A 21,206-nucleotide genomic window follows, 5' to 3' on the forward strand; every position below is an offset into this window, starting at 1 on the left:
ACTTTGTCTGATTAGTATGGCCACCCCTGCCCTCTTTTGATTACCATTTGCATGGGCTTTTTTTGGTCATTTTTTTTTTTTTCATTTTCAGCCTCTGAGTGTCCTTAATGTAAAGTGAGTCTCATGTTAATAGTATATGACTAGATCCTTTTATCTTTTTTTTTTTTTTTGGTCTATTCACCCAATATGTGCCTTTGATTGGGACACTTAATCCCTTTATATTTATAGTAGCTACTAACAGGGAAGAACTTAGTATTGACATTTTGTTAATTGCTTTCTGTGTTCTTATAAGTTTTTGCCATCTATTTTAAACTAATAACAACTTAAATGCAATCATATACAAAAGCTCTACAGTTTCACAGTTCTGTCCTCTACTTTGTTATTTATGTCACAAATGTAAATATTTTTTGTGTGTGTGTTCCCATTAACATAGATTTCACACGTTTTTTAAAATATGTTTTGGTTTTTTTTTTTTTTTTTTTTTTTTTTTTTTTTTTTTTTGAAGTAGTCTCCATGTCCAGGTTTGGAGCCTAACATGGGGATTCAACTTAGGACTCTGAGATCAGACCTGAACTGAGATCAAGAGTTGGACATGTAACTGACTGAGCCACTCAAGTGTCCCTAAAAATACTTTTGTCTTTGAAATTCTATACAGAGATAGAAATTGGAGATTCAAATTGATTTTACACATCAAAATTACAATAATATAGGACTCGTATTATCCATATATTTACCTTTACCTGAGAACTTTATATTTTCAAGTGGCTTCATGTTGCTGCCAGGCATCCTTTCATTTTAACTCCAAGGACTCCCTTTAACATTTTTATAGTGTCAATCTAATGGTAATTAATTCTCTCAGCTGTTGTTTATCTGAGGATGTCTTAATTTCTCCTTCATTTTGATGGACTCTTTTGCTGGCTTTAGGATTCTTAGTTGACAGTTTTCTTTCATCACTTTAAATATATCATCCTATTATTTCCCTGTCTTCATGATTTCTGCTGAGAAATCCACTTATAGCCTTAAAGAAGCATCTTTGAATATGATGAGATGTTTTTCTCTTGCTGCTTTCAAGACCCTATTTTTGTCTTTGACTTATGACAATTCAATTATAATGTGCCTTGGAATGGGTGTCTTTGTTTTTAGCCTAGTTGGAGTTCAAAGAGTTACCTGAATCCATATTCATTTCTTTCTCCAAAATTAGGAAGTTTTGGCCATTATTTCTTTAAGTAAGTTCTCTGACCCTTTCTCTCTCTTCTCGTTCTGAGACTCCCATATTGCATGTACTGGCCCATTAGATGTTGACCCTCCAAGTCCTGTAGACACTTTTTTGCAGGGGAAGGGACACTCTGACTAAATAATTTCAAATGACTTATCTTCTGGTTTGCTGATTCTTTCTTATACTTGGTCAAATCTGTTATTAAATCTCTCTAGTGAATTTATCAACTTAGTTATTGTATTTTTCATCTCCAGAATTTCTGTACGGTTACTTTTCTAGTTGCTATTTCTTTGTTGATAGTTTCATTTTTTTCCATGCATCATTTTTCTGATTTCAGTCAATTGCCATCTGTGTCTTCTTTAACTCATTGAACATCTTTAAAAGACTTGTTTTAAAGTATGGTTAGGAAACTGAGTAATCTATATTTCTCCATAGTCAGTTTCTGGAGATTTATTTTGTTTCTTTGATTGAGTCATATTTCCCTAATTCTTTGCATGAATTGTTATCTTTGGTGATATTTGACCATTTGAAACAATATCCAAATTTTCTATTCTTATGAGATGGTTTCATGATGGAAATCTCTTCACTAATATGCTCAGTTAGAAGTTTTGGAGACCACTCAGACTATTCAGGGGATACATCTTTCCTAGACTTGTGTCGGTGCTTTTATTCTGGCACAATGGCTGTTTTTAACTATCTTGATTTCCCTAAGTGGCCCATGCTTGTTTCTTCTTAGGAGTTTTCAGTTTCTTTTTCTGTTGTATTCTTCTGCCTATAATCTTGCTCCCCTTGGTGCTAAGTTGTAGAACTGCAGATGCAGCGGTGCTTGCTTCTGCTTTCAGCAACCTCCAACTTCATATTCTAAGTATACCACTGTTCCTGTCAACACTTGAGACAAATGAGCCAGAAACTCACCCCCTGGGTATCTCCCAGATAAATCCAAATGCTGGATTCAAGTTCCACTCTTTTTCTCAGTCCTTAGGAAGGAGTTGAATATTGGGATATCACACCAATCACACCAATTTTTGCTAAGTGGGAAAAAAGGTAGGATCAAGCAAAATTTTGGGACACCTGGGTGGCTCAATTGGTTAAGCCTCTGCCTTCAGCTCAGGTCATGATCCTGAGTCCTAGTATTGAGCCCCTTGTTGGGCTCCCTGCTCATCAGGGAATCTACTTCTCCCTCTGCCCCAACTTGCTCTTTCTCAAATAAACAAATAAAATATTTTTAAAAATGCAATAAAGTCTTCTAACTGGCACAACTTCTTCTCTTGGTTATGCAGTTGCCTGGTGTTGCAGTCCCTTTAGTAATTTCTAGTATTCTTATCAGGGTATTGTGGTTGATGTATGGCTGTTAATTCAGTGCTTCCCCTGAGTGATGGGGACCTGGGCTTCCTCATTTGCCATTTTGTTGTTGTCACTCTACATAAGTCATTTTTTGAGTCTCTCTTCTCTTAATTTCCTCAAGTGATGCTTGTGAGAAATATAGAGGCCTATTTTATTATTTGTTTTGTTTTGTTTTGTTTGTTTGTTTGTTTTTGCTTTTGTTGTCATTAAATTACTTTTTTTGAGACCTATTTTAAAAATTATTAGCCTGAAATCTTAATTATTGAAAGAAGGCTTAGTTCTATATTAGATTCTTGGGTCTCATTTTTATTTATTGAGAATATTTCTATAGATAATTTGAAGCCTACATTAATATTTTCTTCCATGCAAGTTAATTGATTTTTTTTTCTCTCTACCCAAACAATTTTACCCCTAAGTGTATGCCTTATAAGTTTATTAAGGAATGTCTTCATGTTTATCAGAATGGATCCATGATACATAATATGCACTTTCAATACTTATAGCCAAGGTTTCTTTTATAATACCAGAAAACTTGCTTTAAATTATGCCTGAGTTTTATTTTCTCCAGAAGCAGGTCTTTATTTTTTTTTAATTTATTTTTTATTGGTGTTCAATTTACCAACATACAGAATAACCCCCAGTGCCCGTCACCCATTCACTCCCACCCCCCCGCCCTCCTCCCCTTCTACCACCCCTAGTTCGTTTCCCAGAGTTAGCAGTCTCTTTTTTTTTTTTTTTTTTTTGAGTTAGCAGTCTTTACGTTCTGTCTCCCTTTCTGATATTTCCCACACGTTTCTTTAGACATGGTCTTGGATGCAGGCGATTTCAGAGTATATAGAGAGGAAAGCAAAGAAGGTGAATCTGTGAATTAAGAAAAGGTAGTAAATGTATGCTAATGAGTAGATTACCATTGTCAGCAATTGCACCTTACTTTCCTACCAGAATCTCAGAAGATACATAAAAAAATGGAGATATGAGGAAGCTGGCATGTTTCTCTACCAGCTCCAGGACTTCATTGCTTGAGGGTTGCTCCTGGAGGTGTTAGTTACCCAGAATTTCTAGAATGTCCTGAGGAGGGGCTCAGCAAGTTCCCAAGGCAAGCTCTCAAGCTCTCTGGAGGAGAAGAAAGATGAAGACGATTAAGCTAGCAGCTGAAGTTCTGGGAATTGTCCACTGTGGTTGCAGATTACTCAGAGATGGGCCATGGGCATATGTAGTGAGATGTCAACCATATCTGCTTCAGTTTACTGAAGATCCTATTACTCAAGATTGTTCATGGTCCACTGTGAATTCACTCTGTTACTACACTGCACATTGGCAGCCAACTTCAATTTCTGCAAATAAGTGTTTGAAACAGAATATGCAAAGGATTCCATCATCCTACTGCTGCAACTGTCATCATTTTCCTCATGTATCACACACTATAGATTTGCCCTTTTTCAGAGAATTCTTCTACACACTTTTTTTTTCTTTCTTTCTTTCTTTCTTTTTTTTTTTTTTTTTTTTCCAGTCGACATTCTTTCCTGAGGGATTCAAGTCCCTGGTTAACAATCTTATCAAGCTGTTGTTCTAATTTACATTTTATTATTTTACCAATCATGAAACCAGCAGTATTAAACTGTTCTTTGCCCAATAGTCTACCAAGAGGAACAGACATCCCTGATAGTTTTAGATTCAGTGGAACACTTACTGCAGACTCTGGGGAAAGCTTTTCTTACCCCAGTCCTTTAATGTGCCCGATGTAATTATACTGAGCCTCAAACTGTGCATTGGGTGGTACAAAGTCCCCACAGGAGTCCCTAGTAGTGATAGAGAGGAGCCAATCCTCTTTCTACACTGTTGATTTCTAATGAAAGAAAAACATGGGAACCCAAATACATGTAATGAACTTAGGTTCAACATATATACCACATCCTAAAAGGCAGTGCTGCACCCCACAAAGTAACATTTTCAATGAGATGTACTCACTGTTCTTTTAACATGTTTCTACATTCCATTGTGGCAGCAGCTCCTGAGAGATGACAGCAGATTCCATCATCACATATTTATTGTTCTTTCCTCCATCACCATAAGTGAGACCATCATTCAAAGATGATGCTACATGTGATTTTATGCTATTAGAGAAGGTCATCTATCAACTCTTAATAGTAAACTTGATAGAGGCACTGTGGGCAAGGGAGGTAACTATTAGCCACAGATTCATCAGATTAAGAATCAGCTGTAAATGAGGGCAAAGTGCTGACTTCCCCACAATAGAGGTCTGATATAATCAGCCTATGATGCCGTATAGTTGGGTCTGAAGGTGGTGTGGTGCCTTAAATATAGCTAGCATTGTTCTTGATAATATGTAGAGGGTTCAGCAGACGCAGTAGATAGACCAGCCATGGTGAAGGAAGTTGCGTGTTGAGTTCACATAGAGACAGGCTGTCTCATTTCCTCTGTCAATACTCTGTGTCAATACTCTGCATAATAACTGCCCACTGACTTCTCTGCATTGACAATTTCTGGTGGTTATTAACATGCGATACAGAGATCCTCACACTTTGTCTAAGTGTCATAAAGCTATGACTCTTCATCATTGTTTTCTCTGATATTCTAATCTCTCTCCTTCCAGCATTTCACCAACAAGCTAAACCATTTGCCACTAACATTAAGTCCCTCTGTATCTTCATTTCAGATCATTATGCCTGGTGTGTAAACAAGTTTGCTACTCAAGCTCTGCACATGAGAGAATCTCCCCTCACAGCTGTCCTTTAAGGCCTTCCATGGTCCAAATCCTCAATAGCTAGAGTTAGAAGGTCTTTCTTTAAGAATTTCCAGGCTTCTAGGGTGCCTGGGTGGCTCAGTCAGTTAATCATCTGACTCTTGGTTTCAGCTCAGGTCTTGATTTCAAGGTCCTGAGATTGAGCCGCATGTCGGGCTCCACACTCAACGTGGAGAATGTTTGTCCCTCTCCCTCCCCATTTGCCCCTCTCCCCATACTTGCTCTCTCTCTCTAAAATAAATAAAATCTAGGAAAAAAAAGAAAGATTTTCCAGGCTTCCCTTCATTTGATGGACTCAGAGTCTGAGAACTTGTTCAAAACTGGAAGCAGGCAAAGGATTATATATATATATATATATATATATATATATATATATATATATATATATATAAATCTGGGTGGTTGAGAATATTATTCTGCTTGCCAGTTCCTGATCTTCTTTGTTTGCAAGTCAAATAATGAAATCATTGATTCACCCTTAGGGACATCATGACTATTAGTTACATCCAAAGATCTCTGCATTTCAAACTGCCCTGACTCATACTCCAACTCTGATACTCATCATTTTCTTCCTAATTGTTTCTAAGGTTGGGTGGCTTCTCTGAAAAAACAAAAACAAAAACAAACAAACAAACAAAACCGCGTTCTTTGCACTTTTTTGATTAGTCCTTTCTCTTGTGCTTCTCTGAACCAAATGAGAACTTGTGAGAAGGCCTCTGCAGCCATGCCTGCCCATATGGGTACTTCTCTCACTGCCACATGCAAGAGATAGAGCTTTTACTTGTAAAGTAAGGCTTTATCTCAAGGAACTCTGTGCATACTGACATTTTCTGAAACCTGTAAACTCTGGGTCATATTCTTACTCCACTTTTTGGATTTTTGTTTGTTTTTGTTCCATTGTATTTCCTCTCTCATAAATGCTGCCTTATCTCTACTATGTTTGCCTTCATTCCCAGAACAGTGACTCTGTCCTCTGCACACTACATTGCTGGCTTTCTATGAAATCTACCATCACAACAGATACCATCTACTTCAGTACAATCCTCCCCTGTAGATCCACACAATCCCAGCAGATCTGGGTAGTCATTAAACGTTCTTACAATCTATAAATTACAATATCTTCTACTTTTGATGACAATCATGTTTGTAGAGTTCTTTTCCTGCTATCTGCCTCCCCCCCGCCACCCCATTCACCCGGTTGCTTTACTGATGTTCTGGAAAAGGATAGGAAGGGTACTACCTTACATGACTCTTCTTGTGTAACAATTTGTAAATTAGGACCACTCAAAAGAAAGAACCAGAACCTCTTGTTTGGCAAATAAGCTTTAGTAAACAGAATTCAAATTTGAAATTCTAGGAGTGAATGAGATAATAATTTATATGCATTAATAATCAACAGAAATAGTAGACATGAAGCCTTTGCTTATGTATGCTTGTATTGTCTTATTTAAATGATAATATAAGCAACAATTTAGGCACTATGGTTTCTTCTTTTTATTTAAGACTTTATTTATTTATTGATTTATTCATGAGAGATACACAGAGAGAGAGAGAGAGAGAGAGGCAGAGATAACAGGGCAGAGGGAGAAGCAGGCTCCCTGCAGGGAGCCCAGTAAGGGACTCAATCCCAGGACCCCAGGATCATGACCTGAGCCAACCACTTAGCCACCCAGGTGCCCCTAGGCTCTATGGTTTCAATATCTTGAATTTATCATGCATAGGAAGTCAATTGACAAGCATTGCCGTTTGACTCAGCTCAGTTTTGAGTCCACATTCCACTGGTTCCAAATTCATGCCAATTTTTTCTTTTTCCTTTTGTTTCTTCCAGTACATGGTGGCAAGAATAACCCATGAAAATACTTGAAGTCTCACTAACAAAGAAAACTGAAGGTTGTTTATACTTCAGAGAAGGACATTCTCATTCTCAGAAAAGCTCTATTTCTGACCAAACAGTAACACATTCTACAGATAGTTGGATGATAAGTTAGAATCATGATTTATTTCTGACTTATATTTGATTTGAAAGCCCACAGGAATTCCACATATTTAGAGTAAATCATAAATGCAGTATACTAATTATAAAAATGATGTTAAAATCATTAATATGAAACCGTAACTTGGTTCAAAATTTGGATAATACAATAATTTTTATATTTCTGGAGAAACTGCAGAAGCAGAAATACCAGTATACTTTCCACTGGTATGATGTGAACTCACCTCCCTAAGGAAGAAGTGCTACTGGATGTGAAATCTATGTATCATTTTTAAATATCAGGATTGTGTATTTTTCCAAATTTCCTGGTATATTTTATTTTCCTTTCTAACATCTGAAATCTTTATTAAGGAAGATGTGGTTTGCTATATGCATCTTGTTTGTAATCATATTCTGGGCTGACATCAGCTGAATATTTAAAATGTTAGTGTTGGGGCAGCCCCGAGGGGCTCAGGGGTTTAGCGCCGCCTTCAGCCCAGGGTGTGATCCTGGAGACCTGGATGGAGTCCCACATCAGGTTCCCTGCATGGATCCTGCTTCTCCCTCTGCGCATGTCTCTCTGCCTCTCTCTCTCTCTCTCTCTGTCATGAATAAATAAATAAAATTTAAAAAAAATAAAATGTTAGTGTTTATTTTTTTTTTAATGTTACTCTTTGCTTTACTTTGGTATATATGCTGTAACTCAACACAGCACTTTTTTTTTTCCGTTTGCCTGTACAATGTTGAACTTCAAAGCTGTTATCAGTCATGTTTTCACCCTTTATGCTTTTCCATCCCTAAGCTTTCACATGCTATCAGAGTCCATCAGAGCTGAAGTATGAATTAAATTAAAGAACATTTTACTCATTCAATATCCATGATCTATTAATTCCTGTTCCCTCTAATCTCTCTACCTCATTTGGAGGATTACAGAGAGTCGATTTAAGCATGACATTGCTTTTTAGTTATTAGATTGGAAATCAGGCTTACATTAAAGAGACTCTTCTTTCATTTGTGGAAAGGTTAAACTACAATTGATAATTCAGAATCAAGTACTTGTGACATCATTGGATTAGCAAATAAGTAGATCGAAAAGAACTTGAAATGATATTCACTACATTGCTTGGATGGTATACGTGGAAATGGCAAGACAGATGGAAATAGGGAGAAAGGGGCATCTGGAAAGACAGAGCAAAAGAATGAGAGAGAAAAAAATAAAGATAGTTGATAATATTGTTGATTTGACGTAGAAGTTTGAAATATCTCACATTCATTATCCAGCTTAAAAATTTCCAAGCGTGGTTTTGTCATTTCATTACTTTCGTTCCAGTTTGTCCAGATCTTCACCACCACCCCCTTCCTCCCGCAAGCATCAGTTTGTTCTCTGCAGCACTGCCTCTGATGCCATCCAAGATCTTTCTCAAATGGAGTAATGAGGCTCACGTCAGTGTTTTTTCCTCCTCACAGAGCCATCTTCCTCTCCTTCTCTAGGCCCAGTAAAGGGGCTGCCTCTATTGGGACTAAATCCTGTCCCCTATGCAGAACAGAGCTCCACATAAGGACTGGCAATGAAAGAAGGGTACAATTTTGTAGGCAACAACTTGCATCAATCAAACTGGTATTTCTGGCTTGCTAAGGAATGGGGCCTTCTGCGGAATCAAAGTCAGTCTTCCAGAGAAAGGATCGAATAATCTGGGAAAATGAAAATTGGGAGAAGTTGGGAGAGACATGGAAAATTCAAGCAAAGAACCATGGAATACCAAGATATTATCCATTGGTAAGTTCAAGAAGTGAAGTCACGGCTAAAAGTGATTGTTTAAGAGAAGGGGAATTGACTCAACATGAAAAGAGAGCCAGAGAAGGGCAGAGTTGGAGAGGACGGGGTGAGACCAAAGACAAGAGAAGACACACAGAAAATGCAAGGGACCAGGGTGACAGCAGCCTCAGTTAAATCAGATTTGGTTGTATCTGCTTAATTAAGGCTGAAGGCTACTCAGCAGCTCCTCCACCCCCACTTCAGCATCCCTGTTCCAGGTTAGAGGGCTTGGGCTCAGAGAGCCCTATCAGACATATTCTCCTACAGCCGTGCTCCACAAGTGCATGATTTATTTGTAGGTGAGGATGGGCTGTCAATGAGGTCAGTGAGGTCACTCTCCTGGCAGAAATAAGAAAACTTGAAGAGGGCTGTCTGGAAATTCCCATACTTTTCTTATGATAGTAAGGCATTTGGTCTACAGCCATGACTCATACCCCATTTGGGATTCTCTAACTGTCTGATCCCACAGGGGTAAGACTTTAAAATAGTTTGATAGCTTGAATGCCTGAGTCTTCATGACTTATGTACACCAATTTGAATTGCCTGAAAGCAAATTTACAAAGTCTGGAAAGTGGTCAGCATTTCAAGCATATGAAACTTCTATGGCCAGAGCTCTAAGGAAAGCATAATATTAACCTATCTGTGTAATGCAAGGAGTCATGAATATTTTACAAACCAGTGGTACTGTATAAATAAACGTTCGTTCCACTGAATTGAAACAGTGGTAATAAATGTGAGGGAGAAGATAATGTTTACAGAGTTCTAAACTTGTTGCTATGAATTAAACAAAACCTCTCTCACCTAGCAGTGCAGGGCATCAGCAGAATCAGAGTAGAAATTGCTAAATAAGTTACACAGAACACTGGACTCTCCAATTATATTTTCTTCTCTGGTAGAATTGAAGTTATCTGTGAGAGAGCATTTGTCCCTGTTTCAGGCTTTCATGAACACCACGTAATTCAGGCAGGGGGTAACAGGAGCGAGGACACAGGCCACCCTCACATAGATGCTTTCCTCATCCCCATCAATATTGTGGGCAGAGTCTAGATAAAGAGCATCCTACAGACAGACGGTGGTAGAAGCGGGTCACCAACACTATCTGGGCATAGTGACGACCAGATGGATTTGGAAATGAGAAGGATGCTTGTCTGATGCAGTTTTCGGTGACACTTGCACTGATACTGCCTAACAATGTTCGGCAAATGCAGACCCTTTGAGCACCAGAGAGGACTGTGACCTATTCCAACAGCTACTCTGGAGGATTATCCCAGTATCTCATGGTAAAGGAGCTCGACGAGAGGCAACATTCTCCTTCGTATTCAAGAAAGCAACAGTGCCTGGGCTCTCCCCTAGAGAGGATAATCAGCTAACAGATCTGTGGGAGAGAGACCTATGTTTCAAAAAAAATCACTTACCCACGTGGGCATACTCCTGGTCTCTAGACTCCCATGTTTCTTACCCAGTGATGAGAAGAGGAGATCTCTGGGCTTCTATTCATTTCTAGCATTTCCCAGAAATGCTCATTTGTTGTTTTCAGGTGTCTTAGAGAATAGTTTGAAGTACCGTTTGGACTCATCTTAGCCTAATTCAATTGACAGGGTGTCTGATATACGTAAAGCCTGGCAAAGAGAATGAGGACTTGCTGCCTTTCTACTGTTCTGTGGCATTGTGATATGGACAAGGCTCAGGTGTGCGGTCAAACAGAACTGGGTTTGAATCCTTCTTCAATGCCCCTTTTTAGCTATGTAATTTGGGATAGTCTATTTTATCTCCCTGCATCAATTTACTCACTTGTGAAGTGTATAATTGTTTGTATTAATATTATTAAAATTTAATAACAAAAGTAAAGCATCTAATGAATGTCTTACCCTTTGATGATGACAATGACCATAACCACTACCATGACATGTTCCCCTTTTCCTCACTTCCCTTCCTTTGTGACTTCTAATGGATCTCACACAAGAGAAATGGACTACAATAAGAACAGATGTGTGGCTAGAAAGTTATCATCTATCTAGCTACTGTTGTGTAAGTACAATACATAACAATTTAACAAGATACTGCTCGCTGAAAATTCTTCAATTTAATTTCTTCTCTCAACCAGTTTTGTTTCAATATATTCTTTTACTCATTTTTTTACCAAACTTTCCCTATTTCCCAGAAGCATGTATTTTTGAGCAAAGATCCTGTATTTCTAATCAAATTCCCATAATGTTCAGCAATATGATTTTTATCTAGTTGTATTTTTTATATTTATATGTCTATATATTATTTTACGTGTCTAATTGTGTGATGTTTCAATCACTAAAAGGCCAAAAATTTTATCCTACAGAAATTACTGGAATAACTAATTTATCCATCACAGGCAGAATAATGGTCTTCCCAAAGATGACTACATCCTAATTCCCAGAACCTATGATGATGTCAGGTTGGATGATGAAAGAGGATTAAGATGGGGATCCCTGGGTGGCGCAGCGGTTTGGCGCCTGCCTTTGGCCCAGGGCGCGATCCTGGAGACCCAGGATCGAATCCCACGTCGGGCTCCCGGTGCATGGAGCCTGCTTCTCCCTCTGCCTGTGTCTCTGCCTCTCTCTCTCACTGTGTGCCTATCATAAATAAATAATAAAAAAAAATTAAAAAAAAAAAGAGGATTAAGATGGAATTAAAGTTTCTGATCATATGACCTTAAGACAAGGAGATTACCCTTCATTATCCAGGTGAGCCCAGTGTAATCTCTAGAGTCCTTAAAATTAGAAGAGAGAATTAGAAGACAGAGCCAGATACATGGCAGCATGAGAAGAACTTACCCCAGTGATTCTGGCTTTGAAGATGGAAGAGTGGGGTCGTGAGCCAAAGAATGCAGGTGGTCTCTACATGCTGTTCAAAGCGTAGTATGCATTATTTAGTGTTATGTGAATACTCTTTATACTCAGTATAAGCATAAAAATTATATAATTATATTATAATAATTATAATAATTATATTATAAATTGTGTTATACATAAATTCAATTATATTATTATAAATATACAAATATTTTATATTATATACATAATAATTTATGTATAATAATTTATGTATAATATTTTCTTTATTTACACAAATATACAAAATGTGGTGATTATTTTATACAAGAAGCAAAAAATTTCCTGAGACCACATATTGTCAGACTAAGGAGAGAAATGAAATCACATTAAAATCAAGTAAACATCCCATTGCAGATAAAAATAAGACTTGTAGGTCTTATTTCTTTCTACTGGAAATATTTCCAGAATACTTCAGGGTAAAAAAGTAGTGTCTTCACACTTTAAGTTACTTGTAAGGAAGAAGATTAAAAAACTGTGGCTCAGGTAATACTTCATGACAGCACACTGTCATAAATTTAAGTCTGTTAGGTAAATTGTTTTATATTTTTCATTTGTAGAACTACCACAAATCTCTATATACTTCACTTTTTAATCTAACGGCTTATATTAAGTAGATAAACCTATGAAAATAGAATACATGAAAAGTTTCAATTTCATGGTGTGATTCTGAGATAATAAACCTTTCTAGTGTCTTCTAAGTGTTCAATGTGAAGAGAAGACTCTAGATACATTTTTGGTTCACAAAGTCATAACAGAAATCATTACCATAAGAGCAAAAGCAGGGAACAAATCCTTGAGGATTGATAACTGTGAATTTAATTATTGGATATATCTTCGTGAAGTCAGGACAAGTAGTCATTTAAAATTTCCACTAACCTTTAAATATCCAAGAATATGTATTTATTGGGTTTTTATTGGATTTTTTAATTCATAATTTTTAACAATCAAACATATTAAAGCTAAGATATGTACCTTTAAAAAAATGTATGGTTATGCCATATATATTAATTGGTTAACAGTTCTCTGAGAATTTGCTTTAGCAAATTATTTAGCATTATATGGCTTTCAGTGTAGATCTCAAAACATAGGAGAAACACCAAAAGAAGATGGAAATTATCATAATTTTGAAATACTGAAAGATACTTAAAATCAGTATTTTGGTGTATATTTCACATTTTTAGAGGGTTCATACTGATCCTACTACATCTTAACTTCATTAATCATAGTTTTCTTTTGACATTTGTTTTCTTTAAAAGACAAATGTTATTGCAAATAATACTGTAAAATGCCCCATCTGGATAAAATTTTGTCATCACCCAGATGCTTGCATGCGACTAGTTTCCAAAAGTGGAAGTGCTAAGTCAGAGAAAATGTACAGTTTAAAAATGTTGACAGTGAATTTCAAACTCTTTCTGCCACAGTTGTTTATATATGTCCATATGTCCATAAATTTAACAACCCTAAAGTATTAATTTCTCTTTTACATTGTTTACTTTTGTGACTTGTTTACTCATATCCCATGTCCATTTTTGCACTGGGATTTTGCATTCTTTTTGTTTGTAAAATTTTAATGGTTTCGTATGTAGGTGAATATTATGAGTATTTTTCTGAAGCATTAAATATACATAAATTTTTGGTGTTTTAAAAATGTATAATTTTAATTTCTTATACACACTTAAGGAAATAACAACAATTTTGGCCTTTCCTGTTATTCGTATTCATTCTTTTGGTTAATAAACTAAAACATGCATTTACATTTGAGTGTTTTTGCACAAATGCATGTGTGAGTGTGTGTGGATGTGGAGAGAGAGAGACAGAGAGAAAGAGGCAGAGAAAGCCAGGCCTGGTGAATAAGACAGATCCTGCCACCCAGATACTTATACTCTATGACCATTATGCTTTATTTCTGGGCTCCTAAATCTACTTTGTTTTGGAAGTAATTCAGATATCAGATTTATGTAGTTATAATCTTGTCTTTTGGATCCTCATGCACTGTTTCTCATTGTCAATATTTTCACTACATCGCTCAAATATTTACTCTTCAAGATGGATTCTGCAATCATTTTGTCGGGGAACAAAAAAATATGATATTGAGAGTTTCATTGAAAAAGTAACATATAAATATGAATTTAAGGAACACTGACATGTTTGAAATAGTGATGTTTTCCACCTAGGAACAAAGTATTTCTCCCTTAATTCAATTCTCCTTTTGGTCCTTTGCCAGGTTCTACAGTCCTTTTACATTATTTTTGATACTGTAAGCAGCCTTCCTCTGCATGAAAGACAACAAATAGTTTTGGAAGAAAAATGTTATTCTCAATGTCCTGTTCTTAATTACATAGGCCTTCCATCTTGTGCAGATATCCTGAGGATGTAATGAGTCTTGGTCCTCCTGCTCAGAGTGTGCTGGACTGGCATCCTGAGGCTCTGGCTGCAGGTGTGAGTCTGCACACCTGTCCATGTTGCTGGGACTTACCTCCGTACTCCCGAACTGTATTGGTGACCTGTCTGCTGGTCAGCCTCCTCTGGACTCTTGGCTTGCCAGGCCCCATGGCTATAGGGCAGCAGAAACGATCCCTCCACTTCTTGTGATAGCTCCTGTAGAAGAGGTTTCACAGCAAAGATGATGAAAAAGCCATTTCCCTACAACACGGGATCCAGCCAGGGGTAGGGAGGTGGGATGGGGCACAGGTTGTTCAGGAAGCCCTAAGTCCAGAGACTGGCCGTGCCTCACACTTTACCTGGAGGCATCTGTCCCACTGAGGTCCAGGCCTTGCGACCTGGCTGGAAGAGCAGGACAACCTTCACTCCTGCTGACTTACTGTATACTCCCCTGTGTTCCTCATAGTCTTGAATTGTCACAGTGGTTTAAGGTTCTCCTTCTATTTCCTAACCTGGCTAACGGCCTTTGAGTTTCCTGCCCCAGAGCAACCACTCACTGTTCACCAGTGTTCTTTCAGAAATATTCTTTGCCCACACAATCTTATGTGTGAATTTTCATATATAAATTGTGTCAAATCAGATTCTTTTTTCTCATAGATTACTCATTGCTTTGAGTTTTGCTATTTTGCCAAAATATAGATCTCAGAGATAATTATATATTAGCATATAAAGAGGTAACTTTATTTTTTTTGTTTATATGTTATTTCAATGTATAAATATAATAAACCTGTTTAGCAATCCTATATTGATGGAATTTTAAGCTTTTCTGGTTCTTTAGTATTAAAATCAAAGGAGTGTCTTCAGGGACGTGTGATATATACATATTAAAAGCCCAATCTATGGGGCATGTGTCTAGGTAAAAAGAATTGGTCTTTTGACTTGACAGGCCCATGAAACCACCCTCCAAAAAGACCAGTGTGTGCCCTCCAATCACCACACAGTTATTTGCAAACCAGGCACTTGAAAATCTGTATCTCATTAAAATTTTAATTTGTGCTTTTCTTGTTATGTGTGGTGGTGTTGCTGTTTTCATATTTAATATACCATTTATAATTTGTTTCCTGTATGCAGTCAATTTATGTCCTTTGCCTGTTTTCCTACTGGAATTCTTTTTCTTACTGACCTATAACTCATTAGTTTAGAAGAATTATTACTTTAAGGATTCAAAATTGTCACAGTTCAATTGTTATTTTTATTTTAAGATTTTTAATTTATTTATTCATGAGACACACAGAGAGAAAGACAGGCAGAGACACAGGCAGAGGGAGAAGCAGGCTCCATGCAGGAAGCCCCACATGGGACTCGATCCCAGGTCTCCAGGATCACGCCCTGGGTTGAAAGAGGCACTACACCACTGAGCCACCCAGGCTGCCCTTATTTCAACTTTTGAAGGGTAATTTTTAAATGTCATTTCTGCCAGTTGTTGGTTTTCATATGGTAAAATCTATTTGCTTTGGAGTGGTTTGGACATTACTATCATAATAAGAAAGAAACTTCAATTTTAGCTCTTAAAAAATTCACATGGTTCTTAGCAAGTTTTTACTTTTTAATCCTCATGATGTTACACTGGAATTTTACATATTATATGCATATAAGATTCCATTTTTGTTTGTAAAGAGTCAAGTATAATCAATTTTGTGTGAACAAAACACACACACATATTATACTCCAAATTAGTGTCATGTTAGATAGAGTAAAAATGAGACTTTGCATGTAAATGTACAGATGTTTATGAAGATAAGTGTATTATTATTTTTTCATTAAGCATTTTTATTTTTTCTTTTTTTCATTAAGCATTGTTAAATAAAAGATTATATACTGACTTTACTCACAGGCATATCAGCATTTAAGATAATCACTTTTTTTTTTCTATCTGAATATAGTGTAATAAATCATTTTATTATTCTTTATTTTTTTAAATCTCTTACCAGGTATAACTCCCATATATTCTTGGGAAATTACTCTTCTATTATATTCCATATTTATGTCTATGAATATTTTACTTGAATTTTAAAAATTAAGATTTTGGTGCCCTGGGGCACCTGGCTGGCTCAGTTGATAGAGCGTGCAACTCTTGATCTTGGAGTTATAAGTTCGAGCCCCAGGTTGAGTGTAGAGATTATTAAAAATAAAAATCTTTTTAAAAAGAAAATTAAAATGTTGGGTCTTTACTTTTTTTTAAATTTAAGTTTCACAAAAAAATTAAGAAGAAGGTATAGTAATTTGCGTCTATCTCTTGCTTCCACATATGCACAGCTTCGTCCTTTATGGACATTCCCCAACAGAGTGTTGCATTTGTTATAGTTGATGAACAATATTGATACATCGTAATCACCCAAAGTCCATGGTTTACACTACAGTTGACCCTAGTCCATAGTTTCTGTTTCATCCTATGGGTTTGGACAAATGCATAATGACACATATCTCTCATTATAATATTACCCAGAGTTGTTTCACTGCCTAAAAACTATCTGCCCCATATATTCATCACTCCCCCTCTGGCTCTTAGCAACAGCTGATCTCTTCACTGTCCCCACAGTTTTGCTTTTCCAGAATGTCATAAAGTTGGAGTCATACAGTATGTGGCCTTCTTGGTCTCTTTCAGTTAGTAATACACATTTAAAGTTATTCCATTTTTCTATAGCTTCCTAACTCCTTTTGATTTATGACTAAATATTATTCAATTATCTGGATGACCTGCAGTTTATTTACCATGCACCTTCTGAGAGACATCTTGGTAGCTTCCAAGTTTTGTTAATTATAAATAAAACTGCTATAAATATTTGGATGCAAGTGTTTGGGTAGCTCTAAGTGTCGACTCCTTTGCTGGATCCTATGATCTGAATACGTATAGTTTTATGAAAAACTGCTGAACTGTCTTCCTCAGTTACTGTATTATTTTGTATTCCCACCAGCAGTGGATGAGAGCTAATGTTTCTCCACATCCTTACCAGCGATTGACATTGCCAGTGTTTTGAATTTCAGCATTCTAATAGGTGTGTAATGGTATCTTACTGTTCTAATTTGCATTTCCCTGATGACAAATGATGTGGAAAATCTTTTCATATGCTTATTTGTCAACTGTATATCTTCTTTGATGAAGGTCTTTGGACTTTATTTGAAAATTTTAATCTGTGGTCATAATTAAAGTTTTACAATGATTTTATAGTTTACATATTTATGTAATTTTTCATATCAAAATCATGTTCTCTCCATGAGAATAACTTGCAACAAGAACTTAGACACCATCTTTCCCTGTTGCAGAGAATTTAGAAGGCATTAGAGCCATATGGCTCTTGTCCATCTGTGAAGTATTGTGGATCTCTGGATTTTTTTTTTCCCCTAACAACATTCTCTATTTCTTTTATCATCAATTTTGATATATCAGAGTTTACTTTTGACCATTTTCACTTTGCTAGGAAATTTATCTCTTCAAACAGCTTTTGAAATATTTTCATAAATACATTTCCAATTCCAAAGCAGTCAACACTTATCTTGTAAATTCTCACTGTTCTGTTTATTTTTATTTGTACTCTTCTATATTTTCTCACTAATTTACCTAAGAGTTTATTTTGATTTAATTTTCAAAGGCTAGATCATGCAATTATTAGTTTTTGTTCTCAAAAATGGGATCATTAAGTTCCAAAGAGTGGAACATAGCTCAGAGTTTATTGTCCTCAATGTAATATTCTCTGTCTCTCTGATTCACTCTGTCTCTCCACCCTCTCTGTCTCTCTTTCTGTGTTTCTCCACCCCTTTTTCTTATTGCCCTTTATGGTCAGTTCTCCCTGCTTTTTTTTTGTTTAAGGATTTGTTTGTTTATTTGTGAAAGAGAGTGAGAGAGCTCAAGCAGGAAGGTCAGAGGGATAAGAAAAAAAATCTCAAGCAGACTCCACGCTGAGCACAGAGCCTGAGGCAAGGTGCAATCTCATAAGGCTGAGGTGACAACCTGAGCTGAAACCAAGAAATAGGAGGCTTGGCAGACTGTACCACCCAGGTGCCCTAGTCAGGTTCCTTTTTTACCAAGATATTTAGCAAAATTCAAATAAGCTGAATCTTTCACAAGTGACCCAGGAGTCATTGCCTATTCTGCTTTCAGACTGCAAATATCCTTGAAAAAAAAAAAAAATAGATTCAACTACTTTACTACTATGAGAATATTCAAACATATAGGTGGAACAAAAATCAACATCTCAATAATATAATCTTACACTCTAACTTTGAAATGACGTGGTAGGAAATTACCCACAACTGTTTTATTCACTAGATCAATTTATATCCCTTGAAATTATTAGGTTCCTAAAGGTTAAAATCATTGTCTCTAAAACTATCTGTATTACCTACTCTTTAAAGAGAATTTATAAAAATGTATGATCATCATTTTCTACACCGAATGCTTTCTCTTTTTTGAGAATTCATCTTGGTAAATCTTTGGTAGTTCATGTTTTCCTAGAAAAATTTCCTGTTATATTAGATGAGAAGTATTCATAGTATTTCTTGGTTCAATAAACCAAGAGGCTAGGTCAGTAGGCTACAGATGACATGAATACAGCAAATGTCCTGCACAATTAATGAAAAAGACCCCCAACTACCTCTGTAAGGGTGAGGTTTTAGTATACACACATTTGTTTTCTGTCTTTTCACTCTTTTAAAATATTTTATTTATTTATTTGACAGAGATGGACAGTGCATGTGAACTCTACCTTGTGAGTGGGGGAGGGGTGCAGAGGGAGAGAGAAGCAGACACCCTGCTGACTCAGGCTCAATCCCAAGACACCAGAATCATGACCTGAGCCAAAGGCAGATACTTAACTGGCAGAGCCACCTAGGCGCCCATCACTCTTTCTCTTTAAGATAAGAATAATGAAAAAAAAAAAAAAAGAATAATGATTCTACTATAAAAGGTATAAACCCTTAAAACACATATAATTCATTAGGCCCTTCTGTGGTGTGTATTTCCATAACATTCTAAAGGACAGGGAGTAGAGAGAGAGGCACAGGAATTAGCAAAGGCCGGTAAAGTATGCTTAGATTAGAAGGTGTGCATGGTAGAGGGCATGCTTACAGATGAGAAGGGGGGGTGAGTAACTTGAAGAGACAGGCCAGGGACTCGGAGATGTCATAAACGTGTGCAAGCACAAGGCATCATATTATAAGCAGGGAGTTAGCAGAAGGTCAGTTCTGTGTGCAGAAGGGTCAAGTCTGGCCCTAGCCCCTCCATAACCAAAGCAGAATGGACAGTAGGCAGGGGTTTTATTGCCTCAGCAAAATAATGAAAGATGTATCTCTAAAGAAACTGAATCTACTCTTCCTAGAGTTCTAGGATAGATCTTGCGACACCAGTTCTCCAAATTAAAGAGCTCCACTGTCAAAGAAAACAGAAGCCAAATACCAATGTAAGGTGATAAAGAGATTTTACTCAGTAGTAACTATCACAAAAGATCAAGAACCCAGTGTAACCTGAGATCAACCTCACAAGAAGCAGAGGAGTTTTTAAATACTGAGAGTGATTTAAAAAAAAAAAAAGACATTGAAAGTTTTGGTGAGGGGATTGATTCATGTGACTAGGCCATCAGGGTTTATCAACAGAAGCTTATACAAAGAAAAACAAATTTTTCATATCCTTATGACAGGAGGTCATGGTGTGGTTGAAGAAGGCACCTTACAAAAAAAAAATATATATATATATATATATAAATATAAATATATATTTACATGTACGTTTCTGTATATATGTGTGTGTGTGTGTCTGTGTGTGTGTGTATAATCACTTTAATTCAATAGAATTGAAGAAATCTCCCAAAAAGTAAAACAAAAAGACAAAGAGATAAAACTGTATATACATAAAAAGAGATTGGAGGGTCAGTCCCAAAGGAAACACCAACACTGCCAAGGTCAGTAGGCTACGGATGACAGGAATACAGCAAATGTCCTGCACAATTAGTGAAAAAGACCCCCAACTACCTCCGTAAGGGTGAAGTTTTAGTACATCATCAGAGCTTCCAGAAAGAACCACCGGAGACGGAGCACGACCCATTCTAACGTCAGGCTTCCCACTGACACGCAGTTCAGCCGAGGTTGATCGGAGAAGGCCTCTAAATATTGCTGGAAAGATTCCCAAAGCAAAGAGGAAAGCACTCTCTCAAAATAGAAATGAAGTGTGAAGGCGGAACGAACAGATTTTTAACTTCTCCACGAATTCCAATTACCGTACACTTATGGAGAGGGCCAGAGAGAAAGTCTCTTGGGAATGAGGGAAATCGAATGTTTCAACTAATTGAACTTTTAATAAACCTAGAGGATATTACAAAATGAAACGCTGTGATAGAGGAAAGGTCATTCAAATTGGATTCCAGAACAGTATTTGCATGTCACAGGGGTCATAGCATTTGGGCCCAGGAAAGAGAAAAGGTGATCAGAGGATGCTGTTAGTTCACATCATAAACCACATTAAGCCATGGTAATTAGGTCCCCATTGCTTATTTTCACAATCAGTTTATGAAGTTAAACATGGTTGCAGTAGATGAAGAGTGCTAAAGAGAGGAGGGTTCACAGTGTACCAGGCAAAGGAGGCAGGAAGAGCAAGGTGTTCTAACAAGGAATAGGAATTAGTAGGACTTCTCTAAAGAGTTGGGGGCACATGGGATGCCTGCGTGGCTCAGTGGTTGAGCGTCTGCCTTTGGCCGAGGGCATGATCCTAGGGTCCTGGGATCCAGTCCCATGTTGGGCTCCCCGTAGGGAGCCTGCTTCTCCCTCTGCCTGTGTCTCTGCCTCTCTCTGTGTGT

The sequence above is a fragment of the Canis lupus genome, chromosome 21, assembly GCF_048164855.1.
Source record: "Canis lupus baileyi chromosome 21, mCanLup2.hap1, whole genome shotgun sequence".
NCBI lineage: Eukaryota > Metazoa > Chordata > Mammalia > Carnivora > Canidae > Canis > Canis lupus.